The sequence below is a fragment of the Pagrus major genome, chromosome 15 (genome assembly GCF_040436345.1).
Source record: "Pagrus major chromosome 15, Pma_NU_1.0".
In the NCBI taxonomy this organism is placed as follows: domain Eukaryota; kingdom Metazoa; phylum Chordata; class Actinopteri; order Spariformes; family Sparidae; genus Pagrus; species Pagrus major.
This window is the reverse complement of record NC_133229.1, coordinates 2,080,067-2,102,160: the sequence shown is the minus strand read 5'-3', so window position 1 is coordinate 2,102,160 and position 22,094 is coordinate 2,080,067. Positions and strand designations below refer to the sequence as shown.

General features: G+C 41.7%; 1 protein-coding gene across 1 annotated transcript in view; it reads left to right on the top strand.

The window, feature by feature from the left end:
* Window positions 1–11,194: 11,194 nt before the first annotated feature.
* LOC141009601 (uncharacterized) overlaps window positions 11,195–22,094 on the top strand; it is a 205,646-nt gene continuing 194,746 nt past the window's right edge. The window contains exon 1 of the mRNA XM_073482275.1: window positions 11,195–11,224. The gene's annotated coding sequence lies outside the window, so the exon portion shown is untranslated. The remainder of the gene's footprint in view (window positions 11,225–22,094) is intronic.

Here is a 22,094-nt window from a genome sequence, read left to right as displayed (position 1 = left end):
AGGGCCACTTGTGGGTCGTTGACCCAACCGGCCTTCATGTAGGTTGCTAAAGCTAGGTGAGCCCAGGTGTGAATGGTTAAGCTGTCTGGGGAGGGAACTCAGTACTGCATAGTAGGTGGGTGACAAATAATGTCTTAGGCCACCTCCTCTGTTCAAAGACGGTCGTTCCAGTTTGACAAAGATGGATTCTTTTACTCCTCTTTCAAACCATCTGTCTTCTCTGGCCAAGATGTTTACATTGTTGTCCTCAAAGGAATGATGTTTCTCCTTCAGATGTAAGTGGACAGCAGAGTCTTGACCTGATAAGTAATGTCGTGTACACGATACAGCACTCATAATTACCATGACCCGGATGACTGAGAACCTTCATCAACAGTATAAATTTTGTTGTCCTTTAAGGTCAGTTTGTTTATTCAGTAGTCATGCAAACAAAGAAAGTGTGTGTATTTAGTTTGTTTAGACAGAAAAAAAATCAGCCAATGAAGATCTTTTTCTGCTCATTAACATTTCTTACACAAAACTATAGAGTGCACATTTATCAGTTACATTAAAAACAAGAAGGAGCGAACTACGCATTTCACATGTAGCTTCATCAGAGTTGCTCTGTACTTACTTGCCAACAGGTATTTCTTTAAGTAATCAGGTGCTGATCAGCAGAGAATCCAACAAGGTCACATTCCCCAATACAAAAATCAGCAATAATAGGCAATAGCCACGACAATCCCACTGTACAAAACTATAAACTTACATTACCATTTTGTATAAGATAATGAGTACTGTACTGCAGACAACTACTGTTGGCACAGAATGTATACAGTTGCATAGGATATAAATATATAACAGTACAAAAGTACATACATTTCTCATAAAATGCGTAACTGGTAGAAAAAAAAAATAGGAGACGGTAATACATCTCGCTACACTACAAAAGTCAGGATCTATACAATGCCAGCAAATATCATAAATATCAAAGATATCAGGGTACATAGTGCAAAAATAGCCTCATAATAAAGTTCAATCTAATTCATAGTAAAAAGTTGAAAAATAAGGAAATCATAAACTTGCATAATTAATAAGGGAGGAGAAGGCAAGAGGCTGTGTCAGGAGGGGGTTAGTGATTCAACTCTACTTACTGTACATATGTCACAAGTATGTACAGAGACAATGTAGGTAAGACTTACAAATACACACTACAAGAATGGACTTAAATCTAACGTCTCATTTAGCCCATGTGGCAGTTATGTGTTTATATCCAATATGCTTCCCTTTTAATAATGAGGGTTAGGAGTGTCTCTCTCAATCCCTATGAATTAAATCTAATTTATGATGGCTGCTTTATGTTCCACTATTCTCAATTTCAGATTATGCTTTGTTTGTATGTTATATTTTAACCTGTATGAGGGTGGCAAAACTCTTTAGTACCATAAGTATTACAGCAAAGTGTGTGATAATCATGGATTTTGTGTAGTGTTTTTCCTGTGTTTTTGTGTCTGTGCTTGAGGTGTTTTGTCAGAGGCTGGACGTGGTTTTCCTGTTGGCTGGAGCTCCTGTTCCTCACACACCTGCAGCTCATCTACTCATCAGCCTCAGCATAAGAACACCGGTCTTCTCTCCACTTGCTGCCAGATTGTTTACGCTTATCCAAGTGGTATCTATGACTGAACCTCTCGCAAAATTCTTACGCGTTTCTCTAGTTAAACCATTAAGTTTACTCCTGTATCCTATTTTTCGTTTCCAGAGCCAGTACAACCCAACCAACCTCCCATCTGTAATAGAACATTCTGGCCACGGAATGGACCCAGCCACCCTCCATCAAGCCCTCACCGCACAAGGGGCCTAGTTGGCAAACACAAATTAATGCTCCGTGAAGTAATGGACTCTCTTTATGGCCTCAGTTTTAACATAACTCTAATCAACGCCTAGCTCAATTGGCTCTCCATCCAACTGGCAACACCACCCGTAGCTTCATTCGTCTCTGTGTAATTCTGCAGTGATTCCTCCTGTCATATCTCTCCTCAGCTGTAGACTACCCGATGGCAGTGGCCCCCCAGCAGGACAATGTGCCCTGACACACTGCAAACACTGCTCAGGAACAGCTCGAGGAACACAATAAAGGGCCCAATTGACCGGGCCTCCAAATTCCCCAGATCCCAATCTGATCGAGCTTCTGTAAGACATGCTGGAGCAGGTCTGCTCCATGGAGGCCCCACCCCCCAACATACAGGACCCAGAGGATCCATTATAAAACGCCCTGGTGCCAGACACCACAGGACACCCTCAGAGGTCTTAAGTCCATGTCTTGACAGATCAGAGCTGTTTTGGTTTCACAAGGGGAACCTTCACAATATTAGGCAGGTGGTCATAATGTTATGCCTGATCGGTGTGATTTAGTGGATTACATCCTTGGAATCTGTTCTGTTTACAATGGACGACGCGCTGTTCTGTGGCTCAACTGGCCAGGATTACTTCTGTTGCACATAACATAACATTGTTAAATGCCACTCTTATAAACCATTAATGTTTGTGCATATTCCCAGGTAAAGGAGGATCCTAAAGTGTGCGATTTCATTTCATGAATGGATGGACAGTTACGTTACTGGATTATTTGAAAGAGAGAACTTCACATTGCTAGTACAGTATGAAGTAACGTAACATTAACAGAATGGTTTCTGTTCCTGCCTGCCTGGTTGTCTTCAGTGCCCTGTCCCTATCATGGACAAGGTGATGTTGCATTATATATCCAAGACTAGATAAACTGAAAACGGATCAGATGAGAGAGGTCTGGCTATGAGAGACTAGATAGGACTTGAATGCCACACTTGTCAGCCTCCGGTAAAATCAGCTGTTCCAATGTCTAACGTTACCCTGGGACCACAAAGATTTAACATAAGCCCATTTTTTCTAACTCTGTCGCCGGAGTGATGCATGGAAGGTATTTCATGGAGTGGAGAATTACTTTATGAAAAAAATACCTCTGATGTAACGTTAGTCTCTTCATCTACCTTGAAAAACGTGACATTAATTAAAGTATGTAACGCAGGTATGGCTGCTGTATATCTAACGTTAACGTACAGCAGTTACCTGTCTGTGTCAATTTGTTTACTTTAGATTAAGAGGGAGAGGGACACTAAGAGGATTTAGATATTTTCAGCAGAAGTGGCCCTCAAATGATGATGACTGACTCAGCGTATCCTCCATGCAAAATGGTGATGTACTCCCCCGCGTGGTCGGTGGAGGCTGCGCAGCCATCGGCACCTATCGAGCCGCACCTATCGAGATAACAAAAGTTTGTAAGAGGTCCTTATCGGTCGACCTCTAGTTAAAATATCTTTGAAGCGGATGACAAACACTTCCTTCATTCTCACATTTTTATCTCTCATTGGACATGTAGGGATGTGATGCCCCTCCTCATAACCTGATTGTTAATTTCTGTGCAAACAAAGCTTCTGTTAAATACGAAAGCTTTTGCTGCCACATAAGAAAAACAAAAAACACTTACGTACATAACATGAAAACGTATTGTACGAACATGATAAGTTTATTGTACAATGGTGATAAGTTTCACATTATGACGTGTTAATTTTATTGTACGAACGTGATAAGTTTCATAATCAATAAAGATAATGACAACTCCATTTGACTGTATTTGAGCAAAATGCTCTATTTAACTGGAGGACGAGAACGGTGTTGGGGGTCTTTGTGTGTGTAATGTGGTGCGCAGATCTCAGTCCTCTGATCAGACAGGACAGGTCATAACAACTATCATTCTATTAATAGGAGATGGGGTGTGGGTGGGTGAAATAATTCATCTTTTAACTGTTCCAATTACCTTGGTTATCTCCAGGAATCATTGTGAACAGATTCAGCTTTTGTTATTCCCTCGGTCTCCCCTGGCTGAAGTTACATAATCCACACATTGATTGGGTCACTTCCACCATCTCCAGCTGGAGCGTTTCCTGCCACTCACATTGCCTTTATTCGGCCATCCCTGCCAGTAACACTCTTGTCATTTCCTCTCCAGTGCCACCTGACATATCCTGTGCTTCCCGCCTATGACTTGGTAAAGGCTTTCAGCAAAGATCTATTGTTGGCTGAGCGGCCAACTCCAACCTCTAATAAGCAGCTACAACACTCCCTGGGCTTTGTCAATTTCTATACAAGATTTATTCGAGACTACAGCAAGATTGCAGCCCCTCTTACCCTTCCACAAGTTCTCCCTTTGTTTGGACATCTGAAGCTCAGGGAGCCTTTCTCAAGTTGAAAGAATTATTCACTAGTGCTCCACTGCTCACGCATCCTGACTTTACGTGACAGTTTGTGGTGGAGGTAGACACCTCTGACTCTGGTGTGGGTGCTGTCCTCTCCCAACACAACCCTGACACTCAAAAGCTTCATCCCTGTGCCTTTTTATTTCCAGACGCCTCTTCACTGCTGAGCACAACTATGACGTGGGCAATCGGGAGTAGCTGGCTGTGGTTCTGGCTCTGCGGGAATGGAGGCAAAGGTTCAGATGTACCTTTCCTCATTTGGATGGACAACAAGAACCTCTCCTACCTACAGTCAGCTAAACAAGCCTGACAAGCCTGCCGGCCCCTTCACCCTCTCTTACCGCCCTGGATCCTGCAATGTTAAACTTGATGCTCTCTCTCGCCAGTATTTCCCTGATTCAGTGTTAGCAGAATCTGAAACTGCCCCCTTCTTGCATCGTCAGCAGAGCCATCTGGGAAATTGAGGCTATTGTTAAGGAGGCACTCAACCTGACCCAGGTACTGTTGTGTCTCGATTTCTTATTCTTTGGTTGTCCAAAAAGGTTTTTTCAAAAAGTCACCAATAAAAAGGAAATAATCTCCAGGAGTCCTACAAAGCTGAGTGCAGTAATGTTTAATTATCGACAATTAAAACATGAGATCTCACAGACAAAAGTTCCTCAGATAAGACCCAAATTCTCAATACAAAATATACTCCCCAATCCTTGCTCTTTCTTTTGTTTATGTATCAAATTTTGCCGACTCAGGTATTTTCCTGCATGAGGCTAAACATGTGCCCACCCATGCCAACCTTTGTCGACACAACCTCCACACCGGGCATCCGCTTTGATGTCCCTTTGCAGCTGCTTATCCTGGACTTCCCCTGCACATCTTATCTACTGTGTTGCCACGTCGTGGCCTTGCCTCCCCTGTGCTGTGGCTGTGAGACGTTTTTTTCTCTCCTCCATGATATGTTCTACTGCCCTACTGACTGCATCTCTTTAAACAACAATAATAAAAAGTGTGGTATATTTAGTTACATGATTTCACTCTTACATTTGTGGTTATATTTCACTCCAAGTTAACACAATTCAGTAGTTTAATCATCAATTCAATCAATAGGTGCATGTTCAATCAACTAGTGCAGAGCAATGCGTGTTTTAACCATTCATTTATGATTCATTCACATTTTTATTAGATTCTTTAATATCTCAGTACTTGTTACCAGTTGTCATTAACCACTAACTACTTACTTATGGTTATATGGTTATATTACACTACAGTACCTGTCCCGCTAACTGCCTCTTTGTCCCTGATTCTGTCAGGTCTCAAGTTCTCCAGTGGGGGCACTCTTCTAAGCTCACTTGTCATCCTGGTTATCAACGGACCCAGTTCCTGCAGCAGCACTTCTTGAGGCCGAGGCCGAGGATTTCTTCTGCATCTTTGGTTTCTGTTTTTCCAGTGGCTGCTTGGCGTTACCATGCTACGACAACACTACAGTGTGAGTGTTTCTGTTTGCTCACCTATGATTTCCTTTGGTATAGAGATTTTCACTGTCACGCCACATTTGCCCTTGTGTGTGAGTCCTGTGAAGACCCACCTGCTGACTTTCCGATCCTCTGCCTTCATGACTACGCCTGCCTGCCTACATGGTACCGTTGCCTGACATTGAATTGTGTGTCACAGCTCATTCACCCGTTTCCCAACCTGGTTCGGCCTGCTGTATGAGCCGGTCTGCCACTGACGTCGTAAAGAGACTTTACTGGAGTATTGGACTGCTGTGTGCTTATTACCTGCCTTGCCTTGTACCTGCTGATTTTGGCAATGAAGTCATTACCAGCTATTCCTGGTATCCTGTGTGCTGCAATTGGATCCAAACACAACCCGTTGCAGGTCCTGTAAAACCTTTAGCCATGTGTACAGGGAAATAACAATAGATGGGCTAAATGGCACATTACTCTGAAGTCTTAGATTACTATTTTTTTTTTCAAACACAAGACTGAATCTAAGTTGAGTTATTAAGTTGATAGCAACCAGGAATTGAAATTTAGTGTAGTTCTCAAATAAATGCAGTGGAATAAAAAGTACAGTATTTGTCTCTGAATTGTAGTGGCATGTAATATAAAGTAGCATAAAATGGAAATACTTAAGTTCAAGTACCTCAAAATTGTAATTAAGTGCAATACTTAAATGTAGGCTATAAGTATAAATGTATATATATAAAAACTTTAATAAAAACTCTACAAGTAAGTCTGGATGTTATTTGATGCTTAGACTAAAGATCTGTGTGTGTGTGTGTGTGTGTGTGTGTGTGTGTGTGTGTGTGTGTGTGTGTGTGTGTGTGTGTGCGTGCACGCACTTCAGAGATATGTCGGAGACTCCTGCTTAGACTAAAGCAAAGTGTGTGTGTGTGTGTGTGTGTGTGTGTGTGTGTGTGTGTGTGTTTGTGTGTGTGTGTGTGTGTTTCAGAGAGGAGATGTAGGAGACTCCTGTAGAAAACATAAAGTTAGTCGTCTTGATGACAGGACACGCCAGAGCGAAGCACATCATCAGGTCAGAGAGGACGACAGCAGTGCAACCAGCAGTGTCCAAGGAAGTGGAGGCAGAGGACAAGGACAAGGGAGGGCGACAGGTGACATACTCATTGCACATCAGCAGGTATCTAAAGTAGAACATTTCTGCTGCTTTTTTCTGGTAAACACCACCTACAACTATTTGTGTTTGTACAGAATATCGACCAGACATGTAACTTGGACACACAAGTACCCTAATTAGAATCACATTTCTTGCCAAGTAGTTTTTCACAATTTGAATTAATTTTGGTGCTGATGAGTGACTCTTGCTTGAAAGCAAAAAAGAACTTCTACAAAAGAAATATTGTGTCCATATATTGACTGACTCATCTGCACTAGACAAGCGACTGATTTTCAGTTGCCACGACAGTGCATAACAATAAACACAGTAAGTACAAAAATGTTAAGAAAGATAAAGGGCTGGTCAAAAGCATGAATAGATAAGATGAAGAAAATAACTGACTCTTAGAAGGTGTGGAAGTTGATGTGTCCCTCTCATAACTATAGAACACAGAAATAGGCAACATCAGCACATTTTTAAAACGTCCAGTTCAAAGGCTATATGAATGAACACCATCTAACGACATCTGCTTACAAATACAATACAAACTATATTCACAGATATATGCAATCTTCCCATGACCTCCAAACAGTGGACTTGGCCTTTCACAGGTGTAGCACACAAGAATTAGCCCGCCCCTCACATACAGCTCGTCTGGCTAATGTCCAAACAGCCCAGGGTAGCAGTGCATGTGTGAACACTGCTGTATGGATTAGATCCACAGTACATGTAAATGTTGGCCTGCGTGTAAACGGTAACATTACATGTAAATATGTGTCATACAGCAGTAGTCTATCATAGCTAGCTAGCTAACGTTAGCTACAAGCTGACAATGCTAACGATGACACAGCTAACATGGCGTCCGTTTTCAGGCCTTCGACTCTATCAGTTGTCTCCCTCGTTGAACAGCCACTCCAATGTTGACTCCCGTTGAGCTATCCAACTTGTTTTTGTTTGTAGCCTTCTCCAGTTTGGTCTTCCTTTCCTTGCTCTGTTTGGCAGTGCTAGCTGCTGTAGGTACAGCTGGTAATGGAAAGTGTGTCTGCACTTTCTCTGCCATTCTTTTCTGTAAATAATGAGCTAACTCTGCCACAGCTCCAGCAGTGCAGTGAATAGACGCTGGTCATACGCAATGAGTGGTTACACTCCGCCTTTCCGAAACCCTGCTGTTCCGAAAATAGACTTCCATTCTTCGTAATGGCGGGGTTTCCCATTTTTTCTAAAGACCCCGCTATTCCGAAAAGGCTATTGGGGAACCCCTGACCCTAACCCTAACCCTAACCCTATTGGGAAGTAATTGGAACTTGAAAGTCGGATTCGGAACAGCTGTGTTTCGGAGTGGGGGTGTTTCGGAATGGAGGGGTTTTGCAATGGAGGTGTTTCGGAATGAAAGGCCGTCCCCGCAATGAGTGATGGGGAGTGATGGAGTCAGCACAGGGTGGGCAGGTAAGGACAGATTGATAGACAGGTAGGCTGTCCATACAATATCTTCAGGCTGCTAAAATTGATTGGATGAAGTTATTACAGCCCTGACGCTGCCACAGACCATGGATTATTTTCCTTTTTTCCCCAACGCATTTGATATTTTGATTGCTGTCTGAATGTTAAGAGATTTTATACAAATATAATAAAAAATGCTTCTGATCAGAAATACCAACCCCAGCTTTAAGAGAGAGCCAACTCCTCAGGTCAAGACTCTGCTCTGCACTTACATCTAAAGGAGAAACATCATTCCTTTGAGGACAACAATGAAAAACATCTTGGCCAGAGAAGACAGATGGTTTGAAAGAGGAGTAAAAGAATCCATCTATGTCAAACTGGAATGACCGTCTTTGAACAGAGGAGGTGGCCTACGACATTACTTATCACCCACCTACGATGCAGTACTGAGTTCCCTCCCCAGACAGCTTAACGACCATTCACACCTGAGCTCACCTAGCCTTAGCAACCCACATGAAGGCTGGTTGGGTCAATGACCCACAAGTGGCCCTAACAACTCTGAAACTCAGAGCTCACACGTGTCCTTGACGACTCTGTAAGAACCCTCCCAAGCAGAGTTTAAAAGCCTGCAGCTCCCCTCCAGTTAGTTAGAACTGAAGAAGCCTCTTGGATGAGAGGTGAAACATCTTCAAGAAACTGAAACAAGTCCAGTTGCCTACGATACAGCACTTAGAACTACCATGACCTGGATGACTGAGAACCTTCATCAACTATTTACAGTATGATACAGTATTTTATGGGAAACATTGCCCAGAATGGATTGTTTCAAACAGTTCGTTAATGTTTTAAAAGGAAACAGTGTGTTAGTGTCAGAATTTGGCCGTTAATTTTTACAGAAATTTGTTACAGTGTATGTAATGTAACCCTGATGTAATATTCAAAATAAATAACAAGCAGTATGAAAGCAGTTTGTTTGTTAATATTTGTGATCACATTAACTAATTTTACTTTATATGATTGCATGTGATAAATAAACGTTATTGATTTTTGAGCACTGCTGGTGGCCTCTGGTAGCGATATTAGCTAGCAGTATCAGCAAGAGCGCATTGTCTCAAACTGTCAACAGCGTTCTATGTGCTTGTGATCTTGCAAGAACATTCTCCCCAATAACACAAGTCCATTCTTTGCATTCTTGGGTTTGAGAAAGGCCCTAAGGGTTTACCCATTTTACCTGCAGGGGGCCAACATGTTGTGAAAGTTACATAATTCAAAATAGTTACATTTTTTGAAACAATTACAATTCTACATCTCTGGTCCTGGACAATAGTATTGAAGGTCATATTGATAACATTTTAATGCATAAAATCATTTTTTTAAAAACTAAAAATACCGAGCTTGTAGAGTGGCACAGAGTATCTCTTTTTCCTTAACATTATTATGATGGTGAATCAATAATTTTTCAGGTCATACTAATAAAATCTTTACGTTGACAAAAGTGTATAGAGGTGCAGAATAAAAAAAAAAAACTCTTTTCCTTAAACATTGTAATGATAGTGAGTCAGTAATTTTCTAAAATGTTTGACTAATCCAAAAGGATCGTTTTGTTTATGTCATAGTAAGAATCCTGAGGGTTGGTTCCAGCCTCTACCAAGATTTGTCAGCCAAAAGTATAATGTTGGTATCACGTGGTATGTGTTTTGCCAGCGATCAACAGTATTGGTAGTTGCCAGATTGTGGAAAAAAATATAAGAATGACTGAGTTCTAATAATAGCGGCATACACTGTTTGTGCGATATAACAACACTGGTTTGCATCCTTTCAAGACATTTGAGCTGCTTTTATTTTGCAGAACTCCACCCTTTTCTTCTACTTGCAAGTTAGATCAGCTCTTAAGGCATATGGTGTTCCATGGTAACCGCTGCCCATTCACCCACTGTATAAATTATTTGTTGTGCAAGGGAAAAACAAGGTATGGTGTGAATATTATATCAGTTCTTTCTCATGCTCTCCTATAAAAATCTACCACTTGACAGGATGTGGAGGTATGACTGTTCTGATTTAAACCTGGATTTTGACTGGAGCTGTGTCAGTTTTGTTGAGGCTTCTTGCAACCCCAATCATCAACAAATTTAGTTTTAACTATGTACACAGGACATATTCAATTCCACTTGGACTCCACTGCATGAGGCTGATTAATGACGTGCACTTTATGCAGTCTGAAGGTTCCTGGCTCTTTCATTCATATGATGTGGGACTGTCCATCGATTTCACAGTTCTGGTGCATGGTTTGAGTTGGTGTCAGCACTAATTCCAGTAACTATTCCCTTCTTCTTGTTGATTGCTTTATCAAAGCTTAAAATCACCCAACCTAAAAGACGCAAAGTGCTAGCTGGACTAACTGCTGCTAGAAAGATGGTTGCGTTGCGATGGAGGCCTCCTCATTCCCTTACTGTTAGACAATGGATTCTCATGTTCTTAGATGTTGTACATGTATATTTAGAACTGTTGACAGCTAGGGTTAACGGAGTGAAAGAAGAAAATGTGTCCATGTGGCATCAAGTGGCTGAACAGCTGAAAGACTTGGTTAATTAACAAAAACTCCCCCCATACACCTCTTTCCATTGGTGGTTCCTTTTAACCCACTGTAGTCAAAGTGAAAACAGATTTCTACAAAGTGATGTCAATTAATTAAAAATATGTAATGTAAATATGCACATTTTTTTTGCAAAACTGCTCAAGCTCTGTCAGGTTGCACAGGGATCGGATGTGAACAGCCCTTTTCGAGTCCAGCGCATCCTTTGCGCATTTGCAGATAATGTGTCCCCTTGCGCAAAATGGGGCCCCCCATGGATCGTGGGGCCCTACGCACAGCGCGTGTTCTGCGTGTAGGGAGGGGCGGCGCTGTCCAGCCACAAATTCTCTATTGGATAATATAATAATAAGTCTTCTCCCAAGTCGTAGTTCTCTTGCAGACTTAATCAGGTTGTCCTCCAGGATTTCCCTACATTATGCTGCATTCATTTTATCCTCTACCTTTACAAGGCTTCCAGGGCCTGCTGCTGAGAAGCATCCCCACACCATGATGCTGCCACCACCATGCTTCACGGTGGGGATGGTGTGTTGGCGTCTAGTCTGATGGCCAAAAAGCTCCATTTTGGTCTCATCAGACCAAAGAACCTTCTTCCAGTTGACTTTGGAGTCTCCAGCATGCCTTTGGGTGAACTCTAGTTGAGATTTAACGAGCTTTCTTCAACAGTGGCTCTCTCTTTGCCACTCTCCTATCTCAGCTGCTGAAGCTTTTAACTCCTTCAGAGTAGTCATAGGTGTCTTGGTGGCCTCCCTCACTCAGCTCCTTCTTGCGCAGTCACTCAGTTTGTGTGGACGGCCTGCTCCAGGCAGATTTACACATGTGCAATATTCCTTCCATTTCTTAATGATGGATTTAACTACTACATGAGCTGAAAACTGCTGCTTTGCACAGTGGGAGAGCCCAGGAGGGCTAAATTGTGTCAAACACTGGAAAAGACATGTTTCTGAACACATCCAAGCTTAGCACCTTAGAAAGGGGCTAGAATATGAGCCATGGTACATCATTCTAGAATTTAAATCAGCAAGATATGAGCACTACGGTCGTCAATGTTTTAGACTTTCCACATTATTACTTACAAGGAAACTACAGTTGCCAGTTGGACAAATGATTCCATACACAAAAAATATATATCAGATGTAATAAGTGTGTTGTTTGGGTGATCAACATTATTATGTAAGAATGACCTTTTCTTGGGAGGGTTTGTCTCTGGCATGACCTAAGGAAGGTGGGACATCATCTGACAAGAAGGACACAGAAACTTTTTTTTTTCCTTTTCTTTTCTAAGTTGTCTTGTCAAGTTGACTTACACATTATTAATATAGCCTATGTAGCCTATATAGCCTTGATACACTTATCCTGATACCAGCTCCATCCTGGGATGCCCTCTTGACCCAGTGCAGGGGGTGGGAGAGAGCAGGATGATGGATAAGCTGTCATTGCTGCTGGTGAAGGAGTCCCACCCCCTGCAGGACACCATCACAGCACTGGGCAGCTCCTTCACCGATAGACTGATACACCTCAAGTGTGTGAAGGAGAGGTATCGCAGGTCCTTCCTTCCCGCTGCTGTCAGACTCTACAATCAGCACTGCTCCTAGTAGACCTCACTTGTGCACTGTGCAATAAAAACTCTATACATAACCCATTTCTGATTTTGGTTTGCACTAACTGGGCAATTTTCATACTCATATTTATTATTTATTAATAACAATACACTGCCACACTGTTTATAATTTACAATGTTTATATTTGTACATAGTATGTATATACGAGTCTATTTCTAACCTTTTTATTATATTGTGTATTTTTTATTATTATTATTGGTTATTGTAATATTACTGTCCTTTGGCTGCTGTGACGCACAAATTTCCCCGTTTGCGGCACTAATAAAATAATTCCGATTCTGATTCTGAGACATGTCCAACATTTAGAAATGTATTTTTAAGAGAAAAATGACGGGCATACACTTTGGCAATTGTAGATGCAGGGCTTATAAAGATTAATTCTTTATAAACAGACACTGAAACTGGAATGTGAAAAAAAGATATCACGCAACCTTAACGTGAAATACAATATGAAAAAACGCTGAAGTGGTAGGGAAAACCCTGCTAGATCCTGACATCATGTTGGTTTAAATGTTGGTGTCATTCTTATTTGAACAAACACGCATGTAAACACAACAAGCAAAATCAAGGTGAGTAAAAATGATCGAGGCTATGCAAATGATAACATGTATAATATAGATAACTTGATATCATTTAGCCTACGACATGCTAATTATTGTCAGGGCTAATGTTTAAATTTCAGACTGACTGTTTAGTACTGCTTGAGGCTGTGTATACAACTGCTTGGCACAATAAAAGAAACATTGCATCTTCTGTTAGTTGTTATTGCTGCAGAGCTCTTATTTTGATTTCTTGTTACTGTGTCCATCCGTTGTTCTCGTTTACAGCTGGTGTTATCGCGGGAGGTGACATAGATACGCTAGTTCCGTGTAACTGACAGAAAGTCCTGCCTGAAGTTCCTCAGCGTTGATGGTGAATAGCCACTGCTGCGGCAACGGACGGAGGAGAAGAAGCCGCAGAAGGAGTAGGCTGTGGCAGAGGACTGATAGTTCGGAGCCAGTCTTACAGATTAAACAGTATTACGTGTATCACCGGATCCTAACAAACATCAGAAGGGAAGAGAAGAATAAGGAAAGATGGCGGCCGCGGCCTCGCCGGGCTCCGGCTCGTCCACCTCCTCAGACTGGATTGTACTGAGAGACGGTTGCCTGCGTTGCGACGAGGAGGGCCTGCGAAGCCTCTCTTACCACCCGGCCCTCAACGCTATCTTGGCCGTTACCAGCCGTGGCAGTATCAAAGTAATTGACGGCACTTCGGGAGCGATTCTCCAGGTTTCGGCGCTTCACGGTAAGCACCGGTGCCCTCTATGAAGCACTGACACAATCAGTTTCAGTTATGACAAGTCAACCTCTGGTTGTCAACAGACATTAAACACGACACAGGATAAGTTGTAACCTATGCTAGCTAACGTTAGCTGCTCTTAGCAGTTATCTCTGGGCCTAACTAGTTAGATTATTTGGCAAACAGGAGTCGTATAGCCCGTTCTGCTTGTGCAAAAACCCATTGTTTGGACGTTAATCTGTTTGTGGGCCAATTAAAACGAAGTGCGTTTTAACGCCAATGTTTGCTTACGTTACTGTTCACCACATTTGCGACATATTGACCATGCAAGCTAACTAATAGCTAGATAGTTAACTTAGCCGTGCGTCCGTTCCTGTCTGTTTCTGTCATTCTAGTCGTCAGTCACGATGTGTTGTCAGAAGTAACGTTACAATTCATATCTGACATACCTGAAGTAGCGCAGCTACTACTACCTAGTAAAAGGTAGCGTAATGTACTCATGTGAATCAATGTGATAGCCACCAAGCTAACTAGCGGCTTTTTTAGCTATTTAACTTTACAACCTATCGTTCGCACTGTCAGTCATTTGGATGCATTGATGTGTTGCTGAAAGTAACCTGACTTGATGCTGCAGTGTTTGTGTAATGGGTCATGATTGCCTGGTCGGCTAACGTGACAAATACCCCTTTCACACTGGCCAAAAAAACCCAGTTACACCCGCTAACATCTGGCTTATGTGTGCAATGTGAATGTATATAATCGGGATTTACTCCAGGGTCAATCAACCATGTAGTAGTCTCGGGTATTGCTCACCTCCGGCTCGGCCCGGCTGTGATATGAACACGCTAATACACTCTCCTTATTCAGGCGCGATGCTATGACGTGTATTGAAGTTAAGGCCGTTGACATGTTATTAGGCTCCTCCAAGATGAACTGCGCCTTGGCTGGAAAGTGGATGATAGCAGGCGGCAGCAGCAGGGGACAGGGCCGAAAAGCTGCGATCTAGTCGGACAGCTTTCCAGCAGTCTTCAGTCTGTACAGGAAGTCACAGAAACTCACATCCTGTTAGATCTGATTGTGATTGTTGTTGATGGTATCAGATACATACATCAGTTTGTAAGCTGTCCTCAATTATTCTTAATTATGACACCACAGTCTACTAAAACGCTGCACATGCAATCTGTTATATCAGTCATGAATAAACTATTTCACATAAATTCTCATGTAAATCAGCTTCATATCAGTTTGCTGCTGTTTATAGATCACCTGAGCAGCCGTGTCCCTCTCAACCCATATAAATAAACTGAAAACATTAACAGTTACACACAAAAGAGAAATACAAGACTATAACTTCCATTATTGATCTGTCAGGTAGGCTGTTGGCTGCTGTTGGGCCTTCATATCTGAATCCTGACATTCCACTTACCAGAAGTTTTTGTGTTGTTAAGTACTTCAACAGGCCGAATGAAATTAGCCCAGTGTTTATACAGACGACAACAATTTTTGTGTGCAGTTTATGTTATAAATGTAGGCCATTTAGTATCCACATCAGCCACACAGCATATTTTCTGTGCACAGAATAGCCTTAACCTTCAAAATCATACAAATAACATCAAAATCTCTCCAATTCAGCAAAAATAAAATGTTTCTATAAAACATCATATAGTTGAGTCAACATCTAAACTAATCAGCTTTTAGATTGGATGACAGCCAGGCGTTTGCAGTCATGTGTACATGATGTCATGTCGTGATCAAGTCGGACACAAATCTAACCGGCACACATTGTGCGGTGATCGTTGTTGATCGATTCTTCACAGGACTGGCTGATCTCAAATGTGCCTAATATCTTTCAATCCGTATCTGCCAAGCAGTGTCACTGCTGAGTTTGGGAGAGAGACAGAAGTTAAAGATACTAACAAAGTTACTGTTGTTCGTAGCTTCTGTGTGGTCTGAGCCTAGTCAGCTGCCTCGTCGGTACTGTGCATGTGCAACTCATCAGATCAAAAAAAAACAAAAAAATTATGTGTCTAATTCAGAATATTATTGATTAAGACTTTTTAAAAGTTTGACGACTTTTGGATGTATTCTGATGAGGTATACAGTCTGCTGCATTCTACTTTTCCAGTTTTTCTGGCGCGTTGGTGATGGCGAATGGGGCACACAAGGGAAAAACACAGAAAGGCAAACTCGTACACTGGCAACGTGAACGCCAATAATTGCGTTTATTAGTGGGTTTACTTGCGTTTAACAAACCCTTGTTTACACACTAATTCAGTGTGAAAGTGGTATGATATCAGAATTACATTTTTTTAATCAAGACTAGCAGTTTAAGTTTTATAAAACTTGAACTTGATTGAGAAAACAGACCACTGTAAAAGTTTTTTTCAGTAGCTGCTAGTCAGTACGTTTCCATGGACACTTAGGTCTAGCTATGGTCATAGCTCGATTAGGCCATTTAATTGGACTACTGCCATTGTCTCAGTATACAAGTACCAGTAGAGAATCAATTTATTGATACAAGTATGTCCGACTCCGTGACGGTACGTAGTGATATGCACTTTCAACTAGTTGCTACTGTACCTTCATCCAGTTGACCTATTGCGTCACGTACCAAACAAGTTAAGAAGTGGCAAATGGGCTGCACCGCAAATGGTGAAAACATGGTTGACTTTTCGTGTGTGTGTGTGTGTGTGTGTGTGTGTGTGTGTGTGTGTGTGTGTGTGTGTGTGTGTCAGGGGTGCCAACCTTTTTGAGACTGAGAGCAACCTCAAGGAGAGGGAGTAAAATGGAGCAGGGCTCCAGACTGTGACCGTTTAGTTGCATTTTGCAACTATTTTTCCACTTCCTCAATACAAACACGGTTATTATCAAACATGTTTGTTACCTTACCTGTGAGGCCCGCACTGTCCCCCTCTTCCCAAGGAGAGAAGGAGGGAGTGAGACTCAGCGGAGTTGCGGGCGAGATCACCCATGACCAGATTATAATAGTTTAAGAAAATGCAGCATTGGGTAGATAGAGATATTTCATACACGAGATGTTGCCTATGTAAATTGGATCTACTGATGTTCATTCAACCCATGCTGGACTCGTTCATATGACTCTGTTTTTTTCTTATAGAGAATCCAGTCTGTGATGTGAAAACAGCAGATTTTCACAGGATCAGGTGTGCCCTGCTCATAGTTCAGTTTTTAAATTGCAGCGCAACATGGAGCATTTCTCCTGCCGGCTGCTAACAGCACTGTCAGAGCAGGGCTGTTTCGGCACGTTTTGGTGTCCTGGCCCAGATTAGGTTTTAGTGCTGCTGAATTACAGCTTCTCTCATCAGTTAATCACCATCAAATGTTGTCAGTTGGATTTTTTTAATCAAGTGCAGCAGCTAATATAAAAATATGTTTATGGGTCCCCTTAATCATAACTTGTAATTGAAATGCTATCAATGCTAATTTTAAAAGCTTTTATGGTTTATCCTGTTATTTTAACCCACCTTGACAAAGAAACACGGAAAGCCTCTCTTTAAGAAGTCATTGAAAAATGCTTTCTCTGAAAGGGCTCCTTCACTTTGTGACTTTTTCCTTTAAAATAAAACTGAAAATTGTTATTTAGGTAAATTATTATTAAATTATCATTATTATTACCAAAGATTTTTAAGGAATACTGTTATTATGGTAAAAATACAAATGTATTACCTTTCTTAAATTTTGTGTTGGTGCTCAAAAGATTTTCAGTAAAGAGTACTAGTGGAAAAAGTATTCGAAGGGCGCACTCACACTAGGCAATCCGTACCGTGCAGTCCAGTTTGTTTAACTAGTGTGAGCGCTCTGTACCATGCTCAAGGAAGGTACACTTCCTTGGCCCTGGCATGGTTGGAAGAGGTGTGCTTCGGTACGGTACGGTTGCTCATGCATGAACACAAGCACAGTATTTTATGGTCTGAGAATGAGACCCTATAATCAACTAACTTTCTACAGAATCCCTTTAAGAGTTTGCGTACATTGCATTGTGTTGCTTTAATTGTCCAGCTTAATGCACACACCGGCTGCCTCTTCCTCTGTTTTCTCTCTACCAGCAGCATTATCTGCTTTCTTTGTCATTTACTTTTTATAAAGTTGACCAAAAAACACACCTCGTGGTTAGGGTTTTGTCACTTGCTATTCTGCTGTCATTATGGCAGGTGAGCTGCATGTGGAGGAAGCTTGTTTAGTATGTAACTAATCAATACCATAATTCACTGAATGACATAGCAACAACCGGGTGCACTTACAAGTTTGTACAAAACATGGCATAAGTAGGCCTACATTAGATAGGAGAGGTCGCATCACAATGACATTGGTGCGTAAAGTGTGTTTACAGGAGGGATGTAACACCAGTGAGCATCTCTCTCTCTGTCTGCAGAGCGTGTGTGATTGACAGTAGATGGAACGGAAAGAGCTAGGGCAGATTGTCCACCAACATCAGTTAATCGTTCATGAATGGCATCGTTCTCTTTGACAGATTAAAAAAAAAAAAAAGACACATACCAGTATAAAATGCTGTAATGGGTTGCCAGATATACCTGGGCTTGTCCAAGTGTGGCACGTGTGGGAAACACTGTTTACATTTAAAAGGTTACATGTATTAGGAGGCAGTGTAGGTTTAAGATGGTTTCAAGATTGTCATATTCAGTGATGTCTTAATTATGTGTCCCTCATAATTATGTGTCCCTGCATATTGTGCAGCTAACTATGCTGCTTTTCCTCTCCTCGTAGAATCCTTTGTTTTTCCACTGTCATCTAATTCTGTGAATTTTGGTGTTAATGAGTCAAATTATCAAACAGCTGTATGATGATCAACCTTATGACTGGCTTTTTGCCATCAGTACTCATTACTGAGCAGTAAAGAGAACAGGTATGTGTAATGGATGGAAAATAAGTATACTCAAGGAAAATGACTCAGACATCATCACTATAACAATAACAGTAAACAAGGCTGTGATACAAGGCAACCTTGAGCTTGACTTTGCTGACATGTGACTGAGAGCTGAAAGGGAGAAAGAGACTCTCTTTAACACCCCAACAGCCCTGGGAGCCACACCCACCTGATCTCTCCCTGCTTCAGACCGGCAGCCTGCAGATGCCGACACCGACCTTCCCTTACCCAAGCACTCTGAAGCCCTGAACATCATGTTAGAACAGTACTCCCAGATGGAGGTAGAGATGGTTCAGCATAGAGAACAGCTGGACCAACAGCAGCCTAATTATTCTAGTGTCAGTGATGTCCTCACAACATTCAAGAGAGAACAAGACAATTTCAACTCATTTGAGAGAGAGACAGCTGGAACACCTCAGGAAGGACAGAGACAAATGTTGAACTGAGTTGGCTATACTGAGAGAGGAGCTAAAGGAGAGGGACAGAAACACTGCCCAGTCCACAAGCAAGACTGAATTCCATACAGTCCCTTGTCCCAACAGACCCCCATCAGATCCAGACCACACCCAGCCACACTCAAACTACACCTGCTGAAGTACAGCACAGCCCATCCCCCGAGGGCTGTCCCCTCTCACCAAGCCAGTGCCTATAAAAAGTATTCACTAAGGATGCGCCGACCTGATATTCAGTATTGGTATTGGTCCGATATTGGCCAAAATCACTGGCTAGGATATCTGAGAGGGGAAAATGTATAATCTGATCTGATTTATTAGCCTAAGCTCTCCCATAAATGCTAAAACTGTGTGCGACATGCTGTAAAGAGAGCAATATGTGTCACGTGAATAGCTGGAGCGAGCTTGAGTGAGACTCATCGTGTAAGCTATGTGGATTTACTTGAAGCTAAGAGAAGAAGAAAGCAAAACAGCTGTTTCGAGGGGTGGCAGCACTGCTTGAAACTTCAATACCACGAACTTGATAAAACACTTGCAGAAACACCATGAGAAGGAGTGTGCTGAATTTTTACAGGCGATGAGTGCCAAGAAGCAAAGTGCACCTCAAACTAGTTTTCCACTAGCCCGTTTGGGCACGCTGAGTCAAACTGATTTGTGGTGATTTACTTTTCCATCACCAGTTTTACTGCGCTGAGTTGAGCCAAGCCGCACTGCCGATAGACCTGGTCCAGAGTAGGGCCAAGCCGGGCACGGGCTGGGGTGATGTCTCATAACTGCAGCTAATGTGTAATAAGTCCCCATCTCCCCCTCAAATTGATACTCAACTCATGTATGTATAGGAAACCTGAGAGAAAGACTATAAAGATTATAATTGTCTTACTGTTTTGTCTTGTTTACTTTCAGCTGTTTCAGGAGTCATGTTTAGTTACTGCTGGTGAAAACACAACCTTTCCTGTTAAAAAAAACACCCAGGCATAAACAGAGTAATGTAGTTAATGCTGTTCAATGCAGCCAGGACTGCACAGATTTGTACATTGGGGAGACAAAACAACCTCTCCATAAACAAATGGCACAACACAGGAAGGCCAGCTCCTCAGGTCAAGACTCTGCTGTCCACTTACATCTGAAGGAGAAACATCATTCCTTTGAGGACAACAATGTAAACATTTTGGCCAGAGAAGACAGATGGTTTGAAAGAGGAGTAAAAGAATCCATCTATGTCAAACTGGAACGACCGTCTTTGAACAGAGGAGGTGGCCTAAGACATTATTTGTCACCCACCTACAATGCAGTACTGAGTTCCCTCCCCAGACAGCTTAACAGCCTTTCGCACCTGGGCTCACCTAGCCCTAGCAACCCCCATGAAGGCCGGTTTGACCAACGACCCACACGTGGCCCTAACGACTCTGTAAGAACACTCCCACACAGAATTTTAAAGCCACCCTAGTTAGACCCTAGACCCTAGTTAGTTAGAACTGAAGAAACCTCTTGGATGAGAGATGAAACGTCTTCAAGAAACTGAAATAAGTCCAGTTGCCTACGATACAGCACCTAGATATAGACATAACAGAACTGCATGTTAGGTCTCCGTTAATTCCATAGGTGGAATAACTAAATACATTTACTCGAGTACCGATATCGGTCCTGAAAAAACTCTATCGGTCGACACCAGTCTTGTTAAAAACACCTATCTACCTAAACAGGCAACCATGAAGGATGCTGTTTTACAGAATTAGACAATTATGATTAAAATATGAACAAACCATTTACAAGAAATCAAACTCAATTGACCTGCTGTAGCCTAGAATGAATTTTGAACTTTTCTCCTGGTCCGCACATGGATGTGAACTTTGGTTGTTGCTTGCGTGAGTGTAATCAGATGCGTCAAGAAATATTGCCGGCAGAGGCGGTGGCCATTATTTTGTAAATTGTCTTAGACGGACCTGTGCTCTGCTGCCACACTGGAGACTGGAGACTGTAATTACCAGCACTAGAGTTTTGAAGTCAATCCTGTAAGCACTTGCTTCACCGAGAGGAAATCCCACAGCATGTTAAATTATTTTATCCCCCTTCAAGTTAGCTGGGTGCTAAACGGTCGGCGATCCAGGTATTTTCATAGCTGGGAAGTCAAGCTTTTTTGGCTTCAAAACACCACTGAGCAGTTGTCATAGGAATAAACGGGGCTCTGCCTCCAACGCTGTGTCCAGTAATAAAATGTCCTTGAAAAAACCACTTCCCAAATTCCTTACTCATTTATGCGCCACCACCGGATGTTGATAACGCGTCATCATTTTGGGTGCCGGAATTTTGCGTGTTCACCCGGGTCTTATGTTTAGATCAAAGCTGAGCCGAGGTGATAACATTCCCATTGCACACAAGCCCGATCTTAGTTGGTTTAAGAGGGTTTTTTGACCAGTGGAAAAGGGGTATAAGATGCACAGTTATCACAAGGTTTTATTTTTCTTTAAAACCAGAGAGATATGGGCGAGACTTAAAGTTGTTGTTTGTTGTTGTTGGTGCCAAATTGGCTTTCTAGTCTACACTGCACAGCTCTACCCAGGTGTGGCATATTGACGTCATGAGAGCAAAAATGGCATGCTGCGCTAGTTCCCCTCCTCCTCCTCCTCCTCCTCCTCGTTTGGATCATGTTATCTGCTCCATTTATCGGCTAGAATTTCACCAATACTGATATATATATATATATATATATATATATATATATATATATATATATATATATATAATATATATATATATATATATATATACACACATATATATACTATATATATATATATATATATATACACACATATATATATATATATATATATATATATATATATATATACACATATATATATATATATATATATATATATATATATACACACATATATATATATATATATATATATATAT